The sequence below is a fragment of the Gopherus evgoodei genome, chromosome 7, assembly GCF_007399415.2.
Source record: "Gopherus evgoodei ecotype Sinaloan lineage chromosome 7, rGopEvg1_v1.p, whole genome shotgun sequence".
Classification (NCBI taxonomy): Eukaryota; Metazoa; Chordata; order Testudines; family Testudinidae; genus Gopherus; species Gopherus evgoodei.
In genome coordinates this window covers 55,194,805-55,213,590 of record NC_044328.1, presented here as the reverse complement: position 1 = coordinate 55,213,590, position 18,786 = coordinate 55,194,805, and positions in this window count along the sequence as shown.

The window sequence follows — 18,786 nt, the reverse complement described above, 5'->3', positions numbered from 1 at the left end:
AAGGATCCCCAATGGGATAGGGAAGGTGTTTTGTTGTTGTTGTTGGGTTTTTTTTGAGGGGAGGAATCTATCATATAACCAATGATAATTATCTCCAGAATCCATCTGTCTAATGTTATATGGTGCCAAGCCTGGGAAAAATGAGTTAGGAAGCCACCATACGGAGAGAAGGAGTCCTGAACAGGAAAATGTGGCAGGTTAGCTAATTTGCACCTCTCCAAAGTCCTATCAAAAGGATTTATTGGTGGGAGACTGTGGGTGGAAGGAGAATGAAGGGGAGTATTATGTTTACTATGCTGAATTCTCTCGCACAGCGCATAAGCCCTTTCATAGCAGAATGGTTGAGGAGCTGATCATAGTCTGTAGAGTTGAGTTTTGGGATATTTTCTCCATAGTGCTAGGGCATGGATACCTACTGAGCAAAGGGTTGCTAGAGTCTTTGAGGGAATATGATTCATTTGTCTTTTCACTGAATATGCTATTTCCCTCAAAAGGAGATTCTCCAGAGTGGATTATTTCTAAGGGAAGTTTGGAGGATTGGTGCCACAAAGGCCATCTCATGACTATGGAAGTTGCCATCAAGTGGGAGACTGTATCTGCTGCATCCACTGAGGCCTAGAGAGCTGATCTAGCTAGAAATTTATTTCATCAATAATTGTTGGAACTAAAATCTTTCTTGAGGGAGTTTATTAGCGAAGTCCAAGGACTTACTGTAATTAATACAATCATATTACAATATTAAAGTTTGGTAATTGATTATGAGGAATGGCAAGCTTAACAAAGTGAAGTTCTTTCTCCCAAAGGGATGTGAACATTTGGCCTTCTTGTCAGTGAGCATAGGCCTGGGGTGGTGTTGCTTGTTCCTTTCGGTGACAAACTGCATCACTAAAGAATTTGAAGTGGGTGTGAGAATAAGTATTCTGCCCCCTTAGATGGCATGAAATGTCTTTTTCATTCTCTTCAGAGTGGGAGCACAAATGGCTGGAATACCCCAGATCATCCTGGCTAGTTCTAAGATGACTTCATTAATTGGCAGTGCCATCTTACTAGGACCAGCTCCCTGCAGGATATCCAGTAACTTATTGGGGGTGTCTTACACTCCTGAGCCCCCGGCGGAAGTATATCTGTGATTCTCCTCAGGAGGTCCCAGAACTGCCTGTAGCCATCAGATGGTGACTGTGAGACTGGTGCAACCAACTCATCTGGGAAAAATGATGATGACCTTGCCAGGGTAAGTGGTTCTGGCTGGTCAGGTTGTTGCTCTTCCTCAATTTGTTCCTGAGAAGTTTGAGGTTCTTCCCTGGGTGTGGAAGCTTGTCTTAACTCCTGGTGTGACCATATAGATGTGGGAAGTTGCATATATGGATCCCAGAGACCGCAGGAAGGCCATTGCAAAGGTTGTAGGCAAAATAGGGTATGACTGATCCCAAGGTAGGATCCCTTGTAAGAGAAAGGGAAGGTGCCCATAAGTTCTGGGAGCTGACCTCCCCATCTTAGAGGGATGGTGAAAATCTCCCACTGATTCTGGACTCAAAGGAAAAGGAGGCTTCTATGTCAACGGGTACTGCCATCAGTACTGTTGGCCTTATTATGCCTCGACTGGTTGATAGTATTGGTGAGCGGAGAACTAATGGTCTAGGGCCATCCCTGGTTAGGACTCGATCCAGTCCTGTTATTACACAGATCTGGAATCACCAATGTCCCCCAGGGCAGTGTATCTAGGCCCTGATAATGGAGAGTGCACTGGGATTTTCTCTCCCTGGGTGGTGCCAGAGGTAAAGACTTCAGAACCAAATGACTCCTTCTCTTGCTATGTTGGTACTGATAGCGTAGGAAGCATCTACTACCTTCTTTCCCTCACCAGTACCAAGTAGGGTGACCAGACAGCAAGTGTGAAAAATTCGGGTGGGGGTGGGGGTAATAGGAGCCCATTAAAAAAAGCTCCAAATATCGGGACTGCCCCTATAAAATCGGGACATCTGGTCACCCTAGTACCAAGGATAGTACCATGCCTTTGGCTAGGTATTGTTTCAGGGCACTCTTGCCTTTCAGTGCCAGGAAACTGGTACTGTGCTCATTGTGAGCTCCAGATACTCTTGCATCAGAGTCCACCCAAGTTAGAGCGTGTGGGAGAGGATGGCTTCTTTTAGAGGAGGACTTGGAGGGGCATTTCTCATGTTTCTTGTGAGAGTGTTTGCTCTTACCTTCCCTATGTTTTTGTTTGAAAGAATCTTTAGTCCCCAGACCAGAGACCACCGTGCTGGGAGGTGATCTTCTTGGTGCCTCTGCCCATTGTACAGGTGGGTCTGATAAGCCAGGATTGGACTGAGGACTCATTGTATAGTCCCTCGGAAACCTTCTAAGCCTGTACTCATGGGCTTGATGAGTTTGGCTAGGAAAAGACCAGCAAATATTGCACTGGAGAGGAGGGATAGCTCAGTGGTTTGAGCATTAGCCTCCTAAACCCAGCGTTGTGGGCTCAGTCCTTGAGGGGGCCATTTAGGGATCTGGGGCAAAAAAAAAAATTAGTTGGGGATTCGTCCTGCTTTGAGCAGGGGGTTGGACTAGATGACCTCCTGAGGTCCTTCCAACCCTGATATTCTATGATATGAGCTTCCCTGATATAGTAGAGGCACATGTCATTGTTGTGACTGAGCAGAAAAGCCCAGAGGCAGGCCACACAGATCTTGGATTCTGGGCATACTAGGCAAGCCATACACCGGGTACTTATTCTGGGAGCAAACCCATCAGAAAACTTTAAAGTTGGAGATAATCAGTATGCCTGAGCTTCCAAGGAAGAGAAAAGGTCCCAAGGAAATACAAATGGGGACAGGTGAAACCAGGTACCCAAATTCAGCAAAGGAATTTTATGAATATATCTACTTCAAAGTAATTGATTTTAAAATGTCCAGTATTCAAACAAGATTTGAACAGAGAAGCTACAAAATCTTGAAATTCTCATAATTATTCCAAAACAACATAAATGCAAGTTCAAGATGTCCTTCAATGGTATAGTCCTGATTTCAGCCATGATTGCCTGAATATTCAGCTTCATCTCTTGCAAGCCAGTTGTCAGCTTACAGGAAAAATGTGAAAACCAGTTCAGAAATATCTCAGTTCACTCAGCCAAACTAAACATCAACTGTTTTCTGAAGTGCTGAAGTTTATAAAAATAATTTTGATGGTACCCACAACCAATCTTATAAATAATCACATACGGTTTCAGTTCACAATGCTCACTCTGCATTTGCAAATATCTGCAATGCTTGTGACACATGTTCCCTGATTTGGAGGCTAGTAATTAAACTCAGAACTTTTAAAAAACAACATTTTGCACATCTCTACTAAATATAGCAGCAACTGCTGGCAGGGCCGGCTCCAGCTTTTTTGCCACCCCAAGCAGCAGAAAAAAATAAATCTGATTGAGGTGCCGCCAAAGAGGACCAGAGAGAGTGAAGGACTCACTGCCAAATTGCCGCCGAAGACTGGTAGGCCGATTGAGCTGCCACCTAACTGCCGCCGCTGCCGACCTGGACATACCACCCCAACAACGGCCCAACTGCCACCCCTTTCTAATGGCTGTCCTAGACACCGGCTTCCTTCGCTAGTGCCTGGAGCTGGCTCTGACTGCTGGAATTCTTCATTAATACAATCTAAACTGACCAGCGAAGCACCTGAATAATACGTTTCAAACCCAACAAATCCTCCAGCAAAACCAGGATTGGCATCTCTGAAACTTCCAATTTAAAAAGCAATAAGGAATTTCAAAAATTCTTTTCAGGCCTTCTTTATGCATCATACAAAGCAAAAATAAAGGTCCCAGGCTCAAGTTTTTATAAATATATTTTGAGTCATCTTTAACAGAACTGTTTACTGCATTAATTCACATTGCTGAGCAATATTAGAGGCTGCCAGTAGGTGGCACTATTGTTCCTAGTATCAGAGGAGTAGCCTTAGTCTGTATCCAAAAAACTAGGCGTCCAGAGGCACGTTAAAGACTAATAGATTTATTTGGGCATAAGCTTCTTTAAGGTGCCACCGGACTCCTTGTTACTATTGTTCCTGTAAGTTTTATGATAAGACTATATATGAGAAAGGTGAAGAGATTAAAAAAAACTTCAAGACAGCAGCAGCGATGACACGTGAGCCAAATTCTGCCCCCATTTTAACACTTCACTGAGTTACACTTTCCTATCAGGAGGCACATTACAGTTACACTGAAAAGGTTTGCAATAAAGCTCTAGAGCGGTCTAATTAGAGGAAATAAATGAATTACTGTCTGTGATGGACTCAGAGGGGGGCATACTAGTGCTCAGCTAGAAATGGAAAGAGTATTTAAAAAAAAAAATCTATCCACTCTCTGTGCCAGTTGTGCACTCCTGCAGAAGACGACTGTCAGGGACTCATACAGCCAAGTGCCAGGGCCTGTGCAGGTGGACAAAACATTCTACCAGCCTGCCACAGCTAACATTCCCAGGACTTCAGACACGACGTCAAAGCAGGGCCTCCTGCCCCTCTAATCCTTCCTCTTGCAGCCTCATGCTCTCCCCCTTTTCTCTCTTCTTATTCTTCCTGTCTATCTAGGTCCCTCTTATATTGGTGTCTACCACTGAAATATCAGAGTGTTTTTTCTTTCATTCACCTTGTTCCGGCCTCTCTCTTCCCTTCTGTCACCGTCTGCAGGATTTGTCCCTCTGTGTAATTTTGTTTGGAGTGTGTTCTGGATTCAGATCTGAGGGCTTGGCTACACTGGAGAGTTGCAGCGCTGGTGATGGGGTTACAGTGCTGCAACTCACTCTGTGTCCACACTTGCAAAGCACAGCCAGCACTGCAACTTCCTGGCTGCAGTGCTGGCTGTACACCTGGTCTGCTTGGGGTGTAGCGATTCCAGCTGGTGATGCCTCCAGGGTATTAGGAGGTATCCCAGCATACCCTTTCAGCCACTCTGCTCATCGTTTCGCACTCCACTGCCCTGGGCTCAGGTGGCCCGCCCTTTAAATGTCCCGGGAATTTTAAAAATCCCCTTCCTGTTTGCTCAGCCAGGTGTGGAGTGCAATCAATCAATCAATCAGTAACCATGCCTCCATGCCCCAAACGAGACCCAGCATGGAACACTTCCGAGCTGCAGGACCTCATCAGTGTTTGGGGTGAGGAAGCTGTGCAGTCACAGCTGCGCTCCAGCCGTAGAAATTATGATACCTATGGGCAGATATCAAAGTCCTTGCTGCGAAGGGGCCATGAACGGGACGCATTGCAGTGCAGGGTTAAAGTAAAGGAGCTGCGGAGTGCCTATTGCAAAGCCCGTGAGGGAAACCACCGCTCAGGAGCTGCTCCCACGAGCTGCCCGTTTTTACAAGGAGCTGGATGCCATACTTGGGTGTGACCCCACTACCAATCCGAGGACCACAATGGAGAGTTCAGAGCAGGGAGAAGTGGGGGAGGGTGTAGAGGAAGCCGAGAGTGAGGCTACTGGGGTGGAGGGAGACACCCCGGAGTCCCAGGAGGCATGCAGCCAGGAGCTCTTCTCAAGCCAGGAGGAAGCTAGCCAGTCGCAGCAGCTGGAACTTGTTGGTGAAGAAGAAGCAGAGGAGCGGGTTCCTGGTAAGTAGCTTTTATTTTAAGGATGGAAATGTTTTGGGAGAGGAGGAGGAGGGGGGGGTTATGGCTGCATGCATGCATACCTAGATGTGGTATAGCCCATTGATTTGGTCTATCACGTCTCTGTAATCGGCCTCGGTAATCTCTTCAAAAGTTGCAGCCAGAGCGTGGGCAATGCGCTTGCGCAAGTTTATAGGGAGAGCCACCGTGGTCCTTGTCCCAGTCAGGCTAACGCGTCTGTGCCACTGTGCCGCGAGGGGTGGGGGGACCATTGCTGCACACAGGCAAGCTGCATAGGGACCAGGGCAGAATCCACTTTGCTGTAGAAGACCCTCTCTCTCTTCCCAGGTAACACGCAGCAGCGATATATCTGGCAGTAGAAAATCCTGTTGAAAATGTAGGGATAGTGTTCAGTGCAGGTCCCCCCAGCTGCTCTCTGCTTTCCCCAATGCACAGAAACCCCAGTGAGCCCTGACTCAAGCAGCTCCCCTTTCCAGGTGAGTCGCGGCAGAAACACTCACCCCATTACTCACCATGTCTTCACTGCTGTGGCCTCTCTGTGCTATGTTTGCTATGTGTAAATGATGCTACAAATAGTCTACAAACTCTTTCACTGTGATAATAAACAATGCAGCCTCTGTATTAAATGTTTCTATTTCTGTTTTTTTAAGTGTCCTTGAATCCTCCGGCCCTATCACAGCCTGCTGAAAAATTACAGAACTTGAGGCATAAACCAAGGAAAAGCAAAGAAGATTTGGTGAAAGCAGTTATGAATCAGTATGCCAGAGAGAGCAAGAGGCTGCAGGACTGGAGAGAGAAAATGCATGAGTGGAGGGAAACACAAAGTAGGAGAAAGGAATTGGCTACCAAGAAAAGCACAAAGCAGCTGATAAGCCTCCTGGCGTGCCAAACGGACTGTATGCAGTCTCTTGTAGCCATGCAGGCAGATCAGTACCTTGCTAACCCCCCTCCCCCCGACTCCCAAAGCTCTCTCCCTTGTGCCCCAGTGTTTGCTCAAAACCCCTTTCTCCAGCAGCCTGGTTCTTACCACCACCAGCTGCCCCCAACACCTGTACGTTCACCTACCAGCCCTGATAACTACGACCCTTACCCTATGCACTCAACCCCCATCACCATGCAGCATATTAATTCTGAAGTGCAGCAGGCATTGTACAGCAATCCAGGCAGGACATATTCAAACCTCTGAATGTACAATCCAGCACCCTACCCCCCTGCCCTTTTATGTACTGTATTTTGAATAAATGATTTCTTAGCTTTTAAAACATTTTTTATTATTGCAGAAAGCAAGAAATACTGTACCCCAAGGGAAAAACAGGCACAGCAAATCATTGTAACCACTGCACTTCACACCCGTGCAAGGCACCAAACATTACTGTTGGCTTTCAGCCTCAAATTGCTCCCTTAAGGCATCCCTAATCCTTGAAGCCCTGTGCTGGGCCTCTCTAGTAGCCCTGCTCTCTGGCTGTGCAAATTCAGCCTCTAGGCGTCGAACCTCGGAGGTCCATTCCTCACTGAATGTTTCACTCTTCCCTTTACAAATATTATGGAGGGTACAGCACGCGGATATAACAGCGGGGATGCTACTTTCCCCCAAATCTAGCTTCCCATAAAGACACCTCCAGCATCCCTTTAAACGGCCGAAAGCACACTCCACAGTCATTCTGTACTGGCTCAGCCTGTAGTTGAACCGGTCCTTGCTCCTGTCAAGCTTCCCTGTATATGGTTTCATGAGCCATAGCATTAAGGGGTAAGCGGGGTCTCCAAGGATCACAATGGGCATTTCGACGTCCCTTACTGTGATCTTGCGGTCTGGGAAAAAAGTCCCGGTCTGCAGCTTCCTGAACAGGGCACTGTTCCGAAAGACGCATGCATCATGCACCTTTCCAGGCCATCCTGAGTAAATGTCATTGAAACACCCATGGTGATCCACAAGCGCTTGGAGAACCACAGAGAAATACCCCTTGCGATCAATGTACTCGGATGCCAGGTGGGATGGTGCCAGAATAGGAATATGCATCCCATCTATCGCCCCTTCACAGTTAGGGAAACCCATTTGTGCAAAGCCGTCCACAATGTCCTGCACGTTCCCCAGAGTCACGGTTCTTCTTAGCAGGGTGCGATTAATGGCAGTGCAAACTTGCATCAACACTATTCCAACGGTCAACTTTCCCACTCCAAACTGGTTCGTGACCGATCGGTAGCTGTCTGGAGTTGCCAGCTTCCAGATTGCAATAGCCACCCGCTTCTCCACTGGCAGGGCAGCTCTCAATCTCGTGTCCTTGCGCCGCAGGGTGGGGGCGACTCCTCACACAGTCCCATGAAAGTGGCTTTTCTCATCCGAAAGTTCTACAGCCACTGCTCATCATCCCAGACTTGCAGGACGATGTGATCCCACCACTCAGTGCTTGTTTCCTGAGCCCAAAGGTGGCGTTCCATGGTGCTGAGCACGTCCGTTACTGCCACAAGCAATTTAGTGTCTTGTGCGTCAGGCGAATCAATATCATCGTCTGACTCCTCACTGTCACTTTGGAGCTGAAGGAATAGCTCAGCTGCCAAACGTGATGTGCTGGCAACATTCATCAGCAAGGTCCTCAGCAGCTCGGGCTCCATTTGTAACAGAAATTGCACTGCAGACTCACAATGGTGCCAAACTGCTTGGAATGTGTAGCGAAGCACCACGGGGCGTTGGAACAGGAAGCGGAATGACCCGCACCCTTCTGTCCCCTTCCCACAATCCATGGCGCCAAAATGGGACGAGGTGCTCTGTGGGATAGCTGCCCACAATGCACCACTCGCAGCAGCGCTGCAAATGTGGCCACACTGCAGCGCTGGTAGCTGTCAGTGTGGCCACACTGCAGCGCTGTCCCTACACAGCTGTACGAACACAGCTGTAACTCCCAGCGCTGCACAAATGTAAGTGTAGCCATACCCTGAGAGGCATACAAGTACTTAGAGATAAGTCAAATTCAGCAATAAAACTGGCAAAAAACAAGGCTGACAGGCTCACCCCCTTTAGGATTTCCCTGCTTTCCTTATTTATCAGCCTTCATTTTGAAGTATGAGGAGCTGCTGCCTCCTGGAATAAGTTCCATTGAGGAATATTTTGCAAATCTCTGTCTTTCTCTCATAAAAAACTTTTTTCTAGTACATTCAAGTATCTGAAGCCTAGTGAAGTTAAGTCGCAAATGCCAATATAAGGTCAGTAGCAGTTTGAAATTCTTATTTCAGTTACACTGCTATAAATCTGGAGTAACTCAAATGGTCAACCAATCTATAAAATAAGAATAACTACTTCACACTGCTGTTGTGATGCTTAAATACAAGTAATGGTGCTTGGTAACTCTGGAATGAAAATACTATAGAAACATTAAAGTATTTGTATTATTTCATTCATTTATAATTACACTTAGGCCTTCTCTCTTGGCATAGTAATCTATTTATTGTACTCAGTGTGCAAATCACTGTTCCACACCCCCCCCCCCGATCCCGTTAATTGGACAACTCTCTGGATGATTCACTAGCTTCAGCAAAACTTGTCTTAGTACCATTTTTAATTGGAAAAAATCTACCTTTTTCTTGAGCTCATTATTTTAGCTTAGTGTGCTAATTATGTGAAAGTCAAAACTCATGAACCGTGGGAGGCAGGAGAAGAAAGGAAGTACATTAAAATACTTTTCTATTTCAGTAAGTCCTGTGGTTTGTGTGTATTCTCTGGTTGAGACCAGTTTTTACTTAGATTGGCATTTCTTTTAAAAGGTGTCAGTAATAATTCTAAAATTATAAATGAAATATAGTAGGTGTTTGATTAGCTTTCAAGTTGACAGTGTCTGTCTAAAATCTATTACACCTCTACCCCAATATAACTCTGTCCTTGGGAGCCAAAAAATCTTACTGCATTATAGGTGAAACCACATTATATCGAACTTGCTTTGATCCACAGGAGTATGCAGCCCCCCACCTCCCTGGAGTGCTGCTTTACTGTGCTATATCTGAATTTGGGTTATATCGGGGTAGAGGTGTATAAGAGATAGGTAGTATCTAAAAATATCTTTGTGTGTCTTAGATCCTTCTACCAATTTTGTGTTTTTACAACCATATATTTTAAAAATAGGTCTCTCCCTCCTATTGCTGTGATGACACAACAGGGGAAAGTGATTATACAGGGGAAACAGAGTGTCTGAATATAAACACAATGTTGTCAAATACACAAAGCTGAACTGAAAGCACAAACATGAAGCAGAAACTGAAAAACAAAATAGAGACCAATTTTCTCTTTGGTGTAAATTGTAACAACAATATAGGCACCTTTACATATACTACTAATTATGTAAAACTACAAGACTTTTCACATTTCAAGGACAATTTTTAACCAGTTGATTCTGGGAAACTTTCACTGGAGCTACTTTGTTAGAAGCTCCTGAAATGTGTTGAATTTCAAAATCAAAATCTTGGAGAGCTAAACTCCATTGAAGCAGTTTTTTGTTGTTTCCCTTGACAGTATGAAGCCACTTTAGCGCAGCATGGTCAGTTTGTAGCTGGAAACACCATCCCCAAACGTATGGGCATAGCTTTTCCAGGGCATACACAATGGAGTAGCATTCTTTTTCACTGATTGACCAGTGGCTTTCCCTGTCAGTTTCTTGCTGAGAAACATGACTGGATGAAATTCTTGATCCGGTCCTTCCTGCATTAAAACTGCTCCTACACCACACTCAGATGCATCTGTGGTCACTAGGAAGTGTTTGTCAAAGTCTGGGGCCCTTAGCACAGGGTCAGACATGAGTGTTGCCTTAAGCTGGGTAAAGGCCTTCTGACACTCAGTCCACTTAACTGCATTTGGCTGGGTCTTTTTGGTCAGGTCTGTTAGTGGGGTAGTGATTTGGCTGTAGTGTGGTACAAATCGCCTGTAATACCTGGCCAAGCCTAAGAAGGATTGGACCTTTTTCTTTGACTTTGGGATAGGCCACTTTTGGATAGCATCCACCTTGGCCTGTAGGGGGTTTATTGTTCTTCGACCCACCTGGTGTCCCAGGTAAGTCACTCTGTTTTGGCCTATTTGACACTTTTTAGCCTTAACAGTTAGTCCTGCCTGCCTGATGCGCTCAAAGACTTTTTCCAGGTGTTCCAGGTGTTCTGCCCATGAATCAGAAAAAATGGCCACATCATTGAGGTAGGCAACTGCATATTCTCCCAATCCTGCTAGGAGACCATCTACAAGACTTTGGAAGGTGGCGGGTGCATTTCGCAGCCCAAAAGGAAGCATATTAAATTCATACACCCCTGCATGGGTGTTGAAGGCTGACCTTTCTTTGGCGGGTTCATCTAGCGGTACTTGCCAGTACCCCTTGCTTCAGTCTATTGTAGAGATGAACTGGGCACATCCCAATTTCTCCAATAGCTCATCGGTGTGTGGCATAGTTGTCGGGACGAGTTACAGCATTTAGCTTACGGTAGTCCACGCAAAAGCATATTTCCCCATCTGGTTTGGGAACTAGAACTACTGGAGATGCTCATGCACTGTTAGAGGGCGAATTATACCCATCTGTAGCATGTTCTGGATCTCCCGTTCTATAGCAGCTTGGGCATGAGGAGACACCCGGTAGGGTGGGGTTCTAATTGGGTGAACATAACCTGTGTCAATGGAGTGGTATGCCCGTTCGGTCCGTCATGAGGTGGCTGAGAACATTGGGGTGAAGCTAGTGCACAGCTCCTTGATCTGTTGCCGCTGCAGACGTTCCAGGGTTGTGGAGAGGTTCACCTCTTCCACGCCACCGTCACTTTTTCCTTCATAGTAGACACCTTCAGGCCACTCAGCGTCATCTCCTCTCTGGACTGTAAACTGACAAACCTTTAAGTCTCTGGAATAAAAGGGCTTTAGACAATTAACATGGTACACTTTAGGCTTTAGGATTGAGGTGGGGAATGCTATGAGATAGTTAACAGCTCCTAGGCGCTCTTGGACCGTGAATGGCCCTTCCCATGACCCTTCCATTTTATGGGTCTGTTGCACCTTCAAGACCATAACCTGGTCTCCTACTTTGAAGGAATGCTCTCTGGTATGTTTATCATATCAGGCCTTTTGCTCTTCCTGAGCATCCTTTAGGTTTTCTTTAGCAAGGGCTAAAGAGTGTCAGCGGGTGCTTTGTAGGTTGCTTACAAAGTCTAGAATGTTAGTTCCTGGAGAAGGAGTAAACCCCTCCCATTGCTGCTTCACCAACTGTAATGGACCCTTAACCTCGTGGCCATACACAAGTTCGAATGGTGAAAACCCCAAACTGGGATGTAGTACAGCCCGGTAGACAAAAAGCAACTGCTGCAACACTAGATCTCAATCATTGGACTGTTCATTTATGAATTTACGTATCATGGCCCCCAAAGTTCCATTAAACCTCTCCACCAGGCCATTGGTTTGATGGTGGTAAGGGGTGGCAACCAAGTGATTCACCCCATGAGCTTCCCACAGATTTTTCACAGTCCCTGCCAGGAAATTAGTTCCTGAACCTGTAAGGATGTCAGAGGGCCAACCTACCCTGGCAAAAATGTCTGTTAAGGCCTGGCACACAGTTTTAGCCCTGGTGTTGCTTAGAGCTATTGATTCCGGCCATCGGGTAGCAAAATCCATGAAAGTCAGTATGTACTGCTTTCCTCTGTGGGTCTTTTTGTGGAAAAGGACCCAGAATATCCACAGCTACTCGCTGAAATGGGACCTCAATTATGGGGAGTGGCTGGAGAGGGGCTTTGATCTGGTCTTGGGGCTTTCCCACTCTTTGGCACACTCACAAGACCGGACATAATTAGTAATGTCCTTACCCATTCCCTCCCAGTGGAAGGACTTCCCCAACCTGTCTTTGGTTCTGTTCAACCCAGAATAGCCACTGGGATGATCATGGACTAAGCTTAAGAGCTTTCCCCGGTACTTAGTTGGAACTACCAACTGTTTTTGAGGATGTCTGTCTTCCTGGTGTCCACCAGAAAGAGTCTCCCTGTATAAAAGTCCTTGTTCTACAACAAACTGGGATCGGTTAGAAGAGCTGAGAGGCGGTGGGGTGCTCTGTGCTGCCGCCCAAGCTTTCTGAAGGCTGTCATATGCTTCCTGCTCAGCCTGGAACTGTTCCCTTGAGGCTGGAGACGTCAGTTCCTCCTTAGACTGTGGACTTGGGCTTAGTCCTTCTGGAAGCGATGTAGATGATGGGTTTGTTTTCATTGATTGTGAACCGCTGTCTGCTGGTGCATTAGGTGATATTGCAGGCTCTGGCTGAGCCTCTTGGGTAGAGTTGTCTGCTGCTTCGGCCATTCAGGCCCGCTGATGCCCTCTGGTGTTGCAGTGGTAGATGGGTTTGCAAGCGCTGGCGTCAGTGCTGGCAACGGTTCTGGTGCTGGTTGCTTTTCCAGTTCCGGTTCTGGGACTGGATGCACTATGGCTGTTGCAGTTGTTGGCAGGGGATCCGGTTCCACCACCTCTGTCTGGGTCTCTGGTAACACAGACGGGGCCCTTGTGGATGACTCAGGAACAGGGATGGGTGTGGAACTTGCTTGGCCTGGCTGCATGTGACCATTCCCACCCTTTTGGCCAGCTTCACCTGATTGGCCAAGTCTTCCCCCAGTAGCATGGGGATGGGATAATTGTCATAGACTGCAAAAGTCCACATTCCTGACCAGCCTTTGTACTGGACAGGCAGTTCAGCTGTAGGCAAGTTTACAGATTTTGACATGAATGGGTGAATTGTCACTTGGGCCTCTGAGTTGATGAATTTGGGGTCCACTAAGGATTGGTGGATAGCTGACACTTGTGCCCCGGTGTCTCTCCATGCGATAACCTTCTTTCCACCCACTCTAAAGGTTTCCCTTCGCTCCGAGGGTATTTGAGAGGCATCTGGGCCTGGGGATCTTTGGTGTGATGGAGGTTTAATGATCTGTACTCAGTTGGGGTTCTTGGAGCAGTTGGCCTTTATATGTCCCAGTTCATTACATTTAAAACATCTCCCAGCTGACTGGTCACTGGGCTGAGGTGGGTTGCTAGAGACTGGTGAGGTGGGACAATAGGGTGTCTGGGGCTTTCCTTGGGTTGGAGGTGGGGTGTTGGGTTGCCCCCGGTGATAAGGTTTATTTTCAGTTTGCTCCCTCCGACATTCGCTCCCCTTGCTAGTAGTTTTTTTATTTTCTGCCACTTCCACCCATCTGGCTCCAATCTCTCCCACCTCAGTTACAGTTTTGGGTTTCCCATCTAGGATGTACCTTTATATTTCCTGAGGAACACTCTCTAAGAACTGTTCCATTTGCATTAGGAGGAACAGCTCTTCCAGAGAGTTAGCATTTGCTCCTGATATCCAGGCATCCCAATTCTTTCCAATGTGGTAGGCATGTGGGGTAAATGACACATCTGGTTTCCACCTTAGGGGTGTGAACTGTTGACGGGCATGCTCAGGTGTTAGCCCCATTCTGATTCTGGCTTTGGTTTGAAAAAGATCATAATCATTCATGTGTTCCTTAGGCATTTCAGCCGCCACCTCTGCTAAGGGTCCACTGAGCTGTGGCCTCAGCTCTATCATGTACCGGTCTGTAGGGATGTTGTACCCATGGCAGGTCCTTTCAAAATTTTCTAAGAAGGCCTCAGTATCATCACCTGCCTTGTAGGTGGGAAATTTCCTGGGATGGAGAACAGTACCTGGAGAAGGGTTGTTAGGGTTGGCTGTTCCATCCTGCTTAGCCTTTTCTAATTCCAGGACTTGCTGGTGGGCCTCCCTCTGGAGCTCCAAAGCCCTCCGGTGGTCAGCCTCTTTGGCTTTTTCTTCTCTTTCTCTCATCTCCATCTCTATCTCTTTTTGTTTTATCTCTATAGCTCTCTTGTGGGTCGCTTCTTCCCTGGCTATTTCTGCATTAATTAGTTCCATCCATCTCTTATGTTCGTTGTCTTTCTCTATTGCTTCCAGCCTAGGCATTTCTAGTTTGTTAGTTGCTCCACTGGTACTCATTTTTCTGCTTTCTTGTGCTGGCCACACACCCCTCTGCAGCTCACTGAAACCTGGGATGCACTCTGCTCAGGGCTCCTTGGTTAACAGAGATTTTCTAACTAGCTACACCCGAGAGGTAGAAAGAAAGAAAACAATTCAACTTGTAAATTCCTTTTTGCTGTCTGCTTGCTCATAGCTTGAAGCCTCCTCTTAACAAAGACGTTGTTAATAACTTAACACCTCTGCCCTCAGGCTGCTTTCCAAGCAGCTAGAAAGGAGAGAAAAAAAATCCCACTGGCTTTTAGTTCCTAAAAATCCCACACTGCTGCTCACCATGTCAAGGTTTCTTTCCCCACTTTGAACTTTAGAGTGCAAATGTGGGGACCTGCATGAACACTTCTAAGCTTAATTACTAGCTTAGATCTGGTGCACTGCACCAGCCAGAATTTAGTGTCTGGCACACTTTCTGTTCCACCAAAACCTTCCCTGGAACACAGATCCAAACCCCTTGGATCTTAAAACAAGGAGGAATTAACCATCCCTCCTCCTTTTTCCACCACCAATCCCTGGGGGGTTCAGGTCCAATTCCCTTGGATCTTAAAACAAGGAAAAATCAATCAAGTTCTTAAAAAGAAAGCTTTTAATTAAAGAAAGAAAAGGTAAAAATTATCTCTGTAAAATCAGGATGGAAAATGCTTTACAGGGTACTTAGATTTATATAGCCCAGAGGAACCCCCTCTAGCCTCAGGTTCAGAGTTACAGCAAACAGAGGTAAAAATCCTTCCAGCAAAAGAAACATTTACAAGTTGAGAAAACAAACATAAGACTAATCCACCTTGCCGGGCTATTACTTACAATTTTGACAAATGAAAGACTGATTCAGAAAGATCTGGAGAGCCTGGATGTTCGTCTGGTCCCTCTTAGTCCCAAGAGTGAACAATGAACAAAACAAAAAGCACAAACAAAGACTTCCCTCCGCCAAGATTTGAAAGTATCTTGTCCCCCTATTGGTCCTCTGATCAGGTGTCAGCCATGTTTACTAAGCTTCTTAACCCTTTACAGTTAAAAGAGACATTAACCCTTAACTATCTGTTTCTGACACCAGTTTTTTAAAGAGTATATGACAGCGTGTGGCACTGTATGTACACCTGTTTGGGGTGGATCATGGGTGCGCTGATACAGCAGTTACAATGCGGCCCAATGGCTAGAGTCAAAGCAGCGGCCCTTGGGTTCTGGGCTGCGTGGCCTATTGGCTGGAGACAATATGGCTGCTTTGAGCACTGGGCAGTGTCACCTAATGGCCAGAGTCAACAGAGCAGCCTTTGAGTAAAGGGCTGCATGGCCTAGCAGACAGAGTTTATATAGCAATCCTAAAGTGCAGGGCACTGTGGCCTAGTGGACAGATCCAGTGGCCATCACCAAAGGGATGGTGGCTAGGATAGGGAGACTTGGGCCCACCCAATCCAGGGCCCTAACAGCGGCGGGGTGGTCCACCACTGGGTCAGCAGGGACTCCAACTGCAACACACAGACCTTACACAGGTGGGAGTTACCACCTCCCTGGGTCAATTCCTACCAGGCTTCCTGAAGCTGCTGTCCATATGACATCAGGGTCTCCACGGCACAGCTAACTCCCTGGGATTCTGACTCTAGCCAGTCAGCTGTAGGCAAGAGGTCTTCAGTATGTGTCTTGGAATCTCTGGCTGTAATGGCTCCTGGGCTGGAGCCTCCACTAAGCATCCTTCCTCCTTGGTGATCAGTCCCAAACTGAGCTGGGCTGCTCTCCTTTATACTAGCATAGCAGTTGGAGCATGCCCCGCAGGATCTATGGGGTGGGACTTCCTCCACCCACATTGTGTGATTAACCTTTTCCTGCCTGGTGTGGAATATGCACACCCCATCAGAGAGCCAAAGTTATGAACAGAACACATCCCAAAAGTACAAATACAGTCTAAAATTAGACTGAAAGTCTTGGTAGTTATCATAATCTGAGTTCAGGAGTTCTCCTAAAACAGCCAATGTCATTCAAAGATGTAAAAAAGAAGGGAGCCGCTTTCCTTACAGTGCTTAAAGTTTTATTAGTAATGGCATCCGCTGCTGTAGGAGAAAGACAGAATCTTGAATTCCATGTCTTGGCAGGTAAGTGAAAGAAGAATTGAATTTTGTTTTCAAATATACTCCTTTATAATTTTTAAGTTCACACATATATTTTGTTAATGAATTGGCATCTGTGTATATTTATTACACACAATCAACATGAAAAGAACAGTATTAAGGCTGCAAAGTCAAGCCACAAAAAAGTTAAGAAATCCCAGAGTTACGCTTACCTGTGTTACCTTAATCTTCCCCTGCGTGTATATGCATTATGATACAATATTTAATTATATGTTCACATACTATTTTTCCACAGGAATCTTCAGATATTTTAGCTGCTAAAATCTAAAGAGTCTCTACTGATCATTAACAATCTGCAATTTTACTATAACTTGGTCAAATTTGGGTGGATTTTCAGAGATGACAAAAGGCCTGACAGAGAACCCTCCCCCGCTTTTGAATGTCCAATTCTTGTTCCAAAGCATGGAGCACTAAAGTGTTTCAAAAGAAAAGATTGCCGGACGTTTCTGACATGGCAAAACAATGTGTTTTTCCATAGCCTTGTTACTAGAAACAGCTGGACCATTTTGGCTGCAGAAGACACTAGCCTGAAAAAGGTCAGCCCAAATGATTAAAGGTTGACAAAGATATCAGCAAGTGAAAATGGGGTCTTATAATGGGAAACCTTAACAATAGATGGTGCTACCTGCCCTGCCTATAATTGTCATCATGAAAATTATAGCGGTGCCCAGAGATCCCAGTCAGGGTTGTCTTCTTCACCCTTGTGCTAGTCACTAAACAAACAAATATGAAGGCCTGGCGTGGGATTTTCAGAAGTGCCTAAGTGAATTAGGAGCACAAGTCTCGTTGACTTTCAGTGAGACTTATAGTCCTCATTTAGATTCTTTTGAATAGCCCACTCGCAGTCCCTGCCCTGGAGAGCTTACAATCTATAAACCATTACATTCCACCCAGCAGTGTAGTTGATGGTAAACACAGATAAAGAGAGTTTACCCTCTTCTGCATTAGGAAATATAGAGTTTACACACTTCTTTATTTTAATCACTACACCACTGAGTTCACCTTTAATAAGGAGGTAGAAGTTGCCAGTCCAAATCCAGTGGCAGTGGCAGGAAAGCTGGGCTGTTTCATCTATCTGAAATTAATTGGAGGCCTGAGTCTTATTTGACACCTCTGATCACCCCTGGATTTCTTTCAACCTTGCTGTTTTCCACCTTTATCTCCCTCCCCAAGGAATATCCATGTTTCAGTTATTTTTCCTCTAGATGAGGTACTTGACTTTTTTCCAACATGAATCCTATTTTTTTTATTTATGCTCATGCTTCCAATCTATCCCCTTTGTACTATTTCTTTCTCCTCACTGGTATTCACAACTCCTCCAGATTCATTATCAACTGTAGATTTCATTAACATGCAGTTTACTCTCACTTCTAGTCTATTTATGTAGATCAAGGGTAGGCAACCTATGGCACGGGTGCCGAAGGTGGCACGCAAGCAGATTTTCAGCGGCACTCATATTGCCCAGGTCCTGGCCACCAGTCTGGGGGGCTCTGCATTTTAATTTAATTTTAAATAAAGTTTCTTAAACATTTTAAAAACCTTATTTACTTAGGCACAACAATAGTTTAGTTACATATCATAGACTTATAGAAAGAGACCTTCTAAAAACGTTAAAATGTATGACTGGCACGCGAAACCTTAAATCAGAGTGAATAAATGAAGACTCCCGCACAGCATTTCTGAAAGGTTGCCAACCCCTGATGTAGATGTTAAATGAGAACAGAACTCTGCTCTCAGCAGCCTGCAGGGAGCCCCTTCAGGTCGTGTCTGAGGCATATAGGTGAGGGGCGTCATGAGAAATTTTGCTCTCCTGCTGTTTTTGCCCAGATGATAAGAAGACTTAATTCACCTTCAACTTTGTTAAATACACTACAATAAATTCTTTGTTCTTTATGGGGCTTAAAACAAGTGAACCAGCCTACTGAGGTTTACACTAAGAAATGTATAAATCGTTAATAATTCTTGCACAGTACTTTGCACATCTACAGCACTCAGACACGATAATTTCTACCGTCCTTTGCAAAGATCCTTAACTCCCATTT